The following is an 8,676-nucleotide window of genomic DNA, read 5'->3' as shown; positions in this document are numbered from 1 at the left end:
TGGACTTTATAACCAAACTTCCCAAGACAGTGGGTGGATTAGACACCATTTGGGTCATTGTGGACAGGCTGACCAAGTCCGCACACTTCCTACCCATCAGAGAAATGGACAAGATGGAGAAACTCACTAGAACATACATTAAAGAAATAGTACGACTACATGGCATCCCTATATCTATTATCTCAGACATAGATAGTAGATTCACCTGTAGGTTTTGGCAATCGTTGCAAAAGGCACTAGGGACGAGGCTGGACATGAGTACAGCCTACCATCCGCAGACCGACGGACAAAGTGAGAGGACGATCCAAACCTTAGAAGATATGCTGCGAGCTTGTGTGATTGACTTCGGCAAATCATGGGACACACACTTACCTCTTGTGGAGTTTTCTTAAAATAATAGTTATCATACGAGTATCAAGGCAACTCCGTTCGAAGCCCTCTACGGCCGTAAGTGCAGATCCCCTCTGTGCTGGGCTGAGGTGGGTGACACTCAGCTAGCTAAAGGAAGAGTTCCTGACAGCTCTCTCACTGGCACGGAGATCATTCGAGAGACAACCGAGAAAATTGTACAGATACGTGAACAACTAAAAGCCGCTAGGGATCGACAGAAAAGCTACACCGACAAACGAAGAAAACCCTTGGAATTCCAGGTGGGAGATCGAGTCCTGTTGAAGGTCTCACCCTGGAAGGGCACGATACGCTTTGGAAAGCGTGGAAAGCTGAACCCAAGGTACATAGGGCCTTTTGGGATTCTCGCCAGAGTCGGCCCCGTAGATTATAAACTCAACCTACCTCACGAACTAAGCAACATACACCCTACCTTCCACGTCTCGAACTTGAAGAAATGCCTGTCAGACGAGACACTCGTAATTCCCCTTGATGAGATTGAGGTCAATGAGAGCCTCAAGTTCGTGGAAGAGCCTGCGGAGATTATGGATCGAGAAGTAAAACGAACAAAGCAAAGCCGTATCCCAATTGTGAAAGTTCGGTGGAACGCCAAGCGAGGACCGGAATTCACTTGGGAGCGCGAAGACCAAATGAAACTCAAATACCCCCATCTCTTCGCGTAGTAGTACATTAATTCTTATCTATATGAATTTTAAATTTCGGGACGAAATTCCCCTAACAGGGGGATGATGTGACAACCCAAATATATTGCCGTTACAAACCCTATTTTCACTAACGGAATGCGTCACTATATGTTATTTTCGGTAATGTTTGGAGTCGTCAATAAACAAATATCTAGTTAATTATATGTTTCGATATTATCATAAGTAATTATAACTTGTAAATGTTAACCCCATTTAACTAAATAGAGTTATATTACTTTTCAACCACTTCATCCGGGTAAAAAGTTTTAACTCCGTTAAAACTTTAGCATCGGGTAGCCGTGTATCGGGTGCAATACCCGAGACATATATAAACAAATGAATATTACAATTGAACTCTTTTACCACACCTTCACCTCTCTCTCACTACTTTCTCTCTCTAGACCCGAAATCGACCCCAAATCCGTGAATTTCCGGCATCCAAACATAAGGACTCATTCCCTATCTTAGTCTAAACATACTTCATTGTATTTAGAGGCCAAAATCATAGAAAACAAGTGTTGGATTAGTGTCTAAGTCCATAACTATTTTGGTATGTACTTGACCCGATGGTGCATGGCCCTTTTGGGTTGCCTTCACCAAAGCAACTTGATTGGAGAAATGAATAAAGAGAGAGAGGATAATATGATTTATTAATATGTTATAAGAATAATATATTAAAGGAGAAATCATATTTGTTTAATTAATATTGGTCAATAATTAATTAAGAATTAGTTTTGTGATCAAGTGTAATTAATTAAACTAGAGGGGCTGATTTGTAATTATGTGATAGTTACAAAATAAGGTAAGGATTATCTTATTTATATGGTGGACGAATTTAAGGTTGGAAAGCCTTAGAATTCGAGTATGATAAGGATTCAAGGATTATCTTATTGGTTGCTTAATGGATAATCAACTAGATAAGGATAATGACTGAAACCCTATCTCTACACCTATATAAACACCCCTAGGGTCATGAATTCGTGTATCCCTTCCCAAGAGGTCCTAGATACGAATTCTAACCTCCAACCTCTCTCCTCTTCATCCTCTTGCTTATGGTGTTTGTAAGCCATTAGAGGAGTGACACTTGTGACTCTAAGCCTTCCAAAGTCAATTCAAGGAGGAATTGGGATTGTTATTGCTACATAACAATCAAGGTATGATCTTAAACCTAATTACATATTAATATGATTACTTGTATGCTAGAATTAGGGTTTATAGTCTTGGATTCAAAGCATGTACAATAGAGAAACCTAGATCCAAGCATTAGGGTTTGTATGAGCACATAGGATGTCTTATGACCAAAACCCATCAGTGGTATCAGAGCCTAGCTTGGTTTCAATTGTATTGATGCATTGTATAACTGGAAAAATCGTTTTTTGGGCTTTATGGCTGAGGAACTCGGCGAGTACCACAGTGTACTCGGCGAGTAGACCTCAACTCGGCGAGTACAGTGTGGTACTCGGCGAGTTCGAGCGTCAAATAATGCTTATCTCGGGATTTCTTGCTGTTTTTGCATTTGGATAGTTACCTTATCATGTTAGATCAATATAAATCCGATTTTATGATATATATGACTAGATTCTTGATCTAATTAAAGATAATTATCAATTAACAAGATAATTGTTTCCTTATAAGATAATTGATTAATTATTTTGAGTAAATTGATAAATTGTTTTGCAAGAAATCATTAAACAAATCAAATATGGATAATTATGTAACTAAATGTTAGTTTAGATTATTTGTTATTTGATCCTTGTTGTTATGAAAAGTTTCATATTTTCCCCTTTAAGTTTTATAGTTTAAATTTGAACCCAAAAGTTTTGGAGTTTTGAAATTTAAATAGTTAAAACCCTAATGTTTTGAAAAAGGTTTCAAAACTTGCCCTCAAGTTTTGGAATTTAAAAGTTGATTAAAGGTTTAATTAGAAATGTTAAATTCTAAAACCCTAGTAATGTTTTGAAAAAGTTCAAATCACACCCTTATGGTTTTATTAAGGAGTATAATTAATAGAGGTTTAATAAATCCATAAAATACACCCTATACTATATATAACATTAAAAGTATAACATTATATATATGTATGAGTAAAAGTCAGTCTTACCGTTAGTAGGCCTCATTCACGAAGCTGGTCTATAAGGGGTATCCACTCTTACCCACTGCACTCTTGACTAGTGGAAGGTCGTTAGCCGAACGGGTAGGATAGGACGAAACCTTCCATTATAAGTATAATGAAATACAAAGTAACTAAAAGTTTTGCAAATTCCCAATCTTAGTTACTTAGGCAAAAGTGAATTGATGCAATTCCATGAAATTACACTTTGTGCCCTTGCGAAGACGTTAGTGGAGCGTGTGTGGTTTACCGGCACACTAAATGGTTCTAAGCAAAGGTAGCAAAGGGTGACTCAATGTTTGTCATAGTTCGGTGGAGCGTGTGTGGTTTACCGGCACATCGAATAGGTGATTGTAACATGTGAGGGCACCATGTAGTTTGCATGGTTATTCACACCCGCTTTGTGATCCTCGGCATCCCAGTCACAAACAAGAGGGGCATATCGAGATTTAAACATGTCATTGAAATGTTCAATGAATCTCAAAGGATCTAGGAGTTTTCATAGATTTAAAACTTAAATTTCTTTTTCGTTTTTTCATGGTGGAAATTAGTGAATCGTCATTCACTTACCTTCAAATGTTCTGCAATTTGGGTTACGGCATCCCTCTCCCGAGTTGTAGGATATTGTGTTGGGTCCTAGCCTTGGATTTTCATTTGGGTGATTTACCAAGGACTCAATCAATCAACTAACTTGAATTCGTTTTTCTCCCGATGTCAAAGTTCGACAACTATGGTCTTCTCAAATCCCGTGGAACAAGCATTCCACATGAAGATGATATTCCACGATTCGATCGAGGAACAAGAAATCAGGCTTCACTTCCTCCTCCTCCTCCAATTATTCTCCCTAACCGACAAGATTGTAAAATTGAAATGTTCAATATCACTCAAGCACTTTTGGCAAGTAAACATAAAGAGGGCAAGTCGGTGTGTGCACACGTCTTAGGGATGAAGTCACACATTGATAGATTAAGAATGATGGGATCCGTTGTCGGTGAAGTGATGGCTGTTGATTGGGTTCTTCAGTCACTTCCTAACTCATATAGTGAGTTCGTAAGAGAGTACTATATGATGAACCGCGACGTGACCCTTATAGATCTCACCTATATGCTTGTTGCTGCTGAATCAGAAATGGTTTGGCGCAATAGAAAATCAAAGTTGATTGGTGAATCTGCCTTCAAGACCTCTATGGATATAGACAATGGCAATGAAAGACATGCAATGATCGAAAAGTTTGATCATAAGAGAAAGGCGATGTCTGAAGTAGTTCCATGTGTTGTTCCAAAAGAGTCAATTTGCTTTTATTGCCAAGAGAAGGGGCATTGGAGACGAAGTTGCCCTATTTACCTAAGAGATCTAAGAGATGGGAGAGTCAAAAGTATGACTACGCTTTAGGTAAGAATCCACTATCTAACTCCATTAAGTTCCTATTCATTGATTCTTAATACATGATGTGATAAGATTGTATTTGAATGTTTTGAAGGATCGGTGAAAAGAAAGGAAGCTTGATAAGAGAGCAAGATGAATCTAATCACAAGAGATGGATCTCGATGTAATGGACTTGAAGATTGGATTTTGAGCTTAGATAGTTATGATAGAGTTGTTAGAAATTTTCTTTTTACATAGTTTTCAATAGATTTTGCATTGTAAGGACAAATGTTTTTCCGCTGCTTTTATAAATAAAATAAATTTTGTTTGACTTATTTATTTGTTTACTTCCTTGCAATGAAATCGTTATGAAAATTGATGTTTGCATATTTCTACAACGAATGGATATGATTCTTAGTTATGGAAAAAGTCGAGAATTTACCAAATAGGGAGAGTTTCTCATCGCCCAAGTTTCAATTGGACAGAAATTTGGAATCACGTAATTTGGTTGCATGATGAATGAGAAATTTCACATTTGGAAATTAGACTAATTCATTAACAAAGTGTCAAGTGAAGGACTAGGAGATCGAGTACACAAAGTTGTGTGTTGATCAAGTTCACCATAAGAGTAACAAAGATATTCATCATGATTTACTAAAGGTTTAGTAAATATGATTATGCTTATAAGATTAAGTGTAATTCTGAATTGATTGAAAATGTTTAAATCAATAGCAGAACGAATAAGAAGAGTCAAGTAGGCAGAAAGATAAAAGTTTCTCCATTCTAAGAAGAAGGGAGAGTACCTTTTATGCTTTATGATAGGTCTTAATGATTAAGAACCATATCTCAATTGATCCTCTAAGTGAGTCTTGGTACAATTGTATGTCCAAGAAGAGGGATCAAAGATTGAAGAAATGGTCAAATCAAGAAGTCAATCATACTTCGTTCCAAAACAAGTCTTAAAGTCAAGATTGTGACATGTGAGTGAATAGTATTAAGAAGGTTTATAACATTCATCAATTGTGGAAAGTTGTGATGTCTTGGATACGACAAAGACCAACTAAGACCAAAATTATGAAGTGTTTTGTTTTGATATAAGCTACACTAACTCTTGAATATTTGTTTATCAAAAAATGTTTTGATAAGAGAATCGTATATGTCAAGGAGTCAGTGGGAGTCTTAATAGTCTTGAAAAGTTTCAAGAACAAATCAAATAAGCCTTATCGATCATCACTAGCACACGAGTTGAGGTTTACAACCTATCGTGAAGACATTATTTTGTTTCTGTGCCAATCCAATCGAGTTAATTATGCATGTGAGTCCTATGAGTTCTCATTTGAATGCATAAAAGGCAAATGACCTTGATCAATGGAAAGTACATTGATAGGAAAAGGTGAGCTACTTAACTACTTGGAAGACGTGGTGGGCAGCTGTGCTACCATAAGGCAAGAAATCAAGATTAAGAAAGTTCGATCCATATGAGTTTGAATTTGTCGTAAACTTTGGTTTTTAACAAATTCACATGGATAGGAACACATACACCGTTTAAATCTAAGTGTCATAAGATTTCCTCCTTCATGAAAATGATTGTGAGGAAATGCTTTCACTAAGAAAGATTTTAAAAGATAGTGATTGTAAAAATTGCATTCTCGAATTCGATCATGGTTACGGCATCCCTTTCCATAATTTGAATTGTGAGGTTTGGCAATTAGTCTTAATTGTTAAGACACGCATATGAACTATCTAAGGCAAAAGTGTATAAGTTCAAGAAGCCTTGATAAAAGATTATCAAAGCACTAAGTATTAGAAACATGAACTTAAGAAATTCAATAAGTATTGTTTTTCTGAAAGTTAAGATGTTTATGAATACATGTCGAAGCTAGTGGGAGCATAAGTGTTATGTTTCATAATAATCATCATGATAGTGGGAGCATAAATGTTATGATTGTATGATTACAAAGGCAAGTATTGCATAGTTGGCAATATTAATTATAGAAAACAAGAGTCATACTTTGCAAAGTTGTAAGAGTTGAAAGGTTGTTTTGCTATAATTAAGGGAGAGAATATTATGCTTCATTTCAAATCTAAAGGATTAGGTTGTGGAATGTTAATAAATTTAGTCAAAGGTGCATAGTGTGCTCTTAAAATTTCGATTATGATTACGGCATTCCTCTTCACAATTCGAATTTTGAGAACATAGCAAATAAAACATTATGCGTCGTATCCCATACGCTTCGAGTATTGGATCGATTGCAAATGATTTAATGTTTGACCATTCTAAGATTTTCCAAATGTCTAGTGCATTTAGAGGGAAAAGGGACTAGAATCGGTTTTGACTAAAATAATTAAACAACTATCAAAGGACAATCCAAAGTTCGACGAGGATTGGTTGCTTGTGAGTAGTTGGAAGTATAGTATTGGAAATTATGGAAATGTTTCCTTATTGGATGGACAATATCGACATCATTACGAATAGATAAGATTCTATTAAGAATGAGTTGTCATATGGAAAATATGGAAGTGTGTCCATATTGGGAAGTAAATATTGAAAATCTATGTCTAGATTAGAAACTTTTATGCAAAAGGATGTTCAAAGGAATGTACTTTGAGAGAGAGACATCATATCTAAGGAATTGTCTTGTAACAATCTCCGATAGAGGACTTTGTAATATCATTGGCAATAGTCTTTGAGACTTTGGTGCAGTGACATTACGAAAGGATCGTTGCATAAAGTGTTAGAATCTAGTATATTCTATAAGTAACAAGAATGTGATATTCTTACACTTAAGAAAATGGATTTGGAGTTGTAAAATGAGAATGATTGGAAATGTGTTCAATTTGTCTATTTCACAAAGGTAAGAACCATAGGTAAACATTGTGTGCATGCTAGGAGCATGGGACAAGTGTAATAATTCGAGTAAGAAGTTGATTACCCGAAACGACAAATAATGAGTAATCGATATGGTGATAAATAAAACGTGTTTTGTTTATACTCAAAGGTTTGAGGCCATATGGGATTAGTATTATTCTTGTGTTTCACCTTGCATGTTTTGACTTCCAGAATAATTGAGTTTATTAAGAATAATCGAATTATTCGAACGGGCCACAGTCGTTCATATGTTGGAAGTAGATATGAATGAAGATTGTCGTGAATTGGTGTGTGGATTGTCTAGAAGAGTATTAGACATAAGCAAATGTTTGCTGCAACGTTCATGAGTGCTTATGAATATGATTTGAGCATTGGATTAAACCCACGCTCACTTGGATCACTCCATGAATGGTATTACGAGTGATTAGTGAGACGATAACATCTTATATTCTTGAAACCGAGATGTGTGAGTTGTATCTTGCTAATCGGTTGCACATTGATAATATGTAAACGCACTAGTAACTTGGTGTTATAAAACATATTGTTGTGTGTGATTTGGTTAGTGAGTGCAAGCAAGCATTGTATCAAAGTTTATCCGTTCCTTTTATCCAAGGTAGGATAGAAGCGATATCTTTGGGCCCCTCGATGGTTTAGTGATGACATACGTAAATGCTCGGCCGGGCTAGGGCTAATTTGATTTGTTCAGTTAGTCTGTCGTCATAAATCGGAAATCGAGATATAGTACAAAGAGAATGATTTGAAATCATATCTCATATGATATCTAGAATGGAGGAATATATGATCCCTTATCTAAGGACACACGTATCTGATAGGATCAGAGTTGACAGCGGCTTTGGAAAGCTACGATTGCAAATCAGGATCTGAAGTCATATGCATAATAGTTATTAGACTTATCCAAGTGGGAGACTGTTGGATTAGTGTCTAAGTCCATAACTATTTTGGTATGTACTTGACCCGATGGTGCATAGTCCTTTTGGGTTGCCTTCACCAAAGCAACTTGATTGGAGAAATGAATAAAGAGAGAGAGGATAATATGATTTATTAATATGTTATAAGAATAATATATTAAAGGAGAAATCATATTTGTTTAATTAATATTGGTCAATAATTAATTAAGAATTAGTTTTGTGATCAAGTGTAATTAATTAAACTAGAGGGGCTGATTTGTAATTATGTGATAGTTACAAAATAAGGTAAGGATTATCTTATTTATATGGTGG

Source organism: Lactuca saligna, chromosome 4, assembly GCF_052625555.1.
Source record: "Lactuca saligna cultivar CGN05327 chromosome 4, ASM5262555v1, whole genome shotgun sequence".
Lineage (NCBI taxonomy): Eukaryota > Viridiplantae > Streptophyta > Magnoliopsida > Asterales > Asteraceae > Lactuca > Lactuca saligna.
This window is presented reverse-complemented; position numbering follows the sequence as displayed.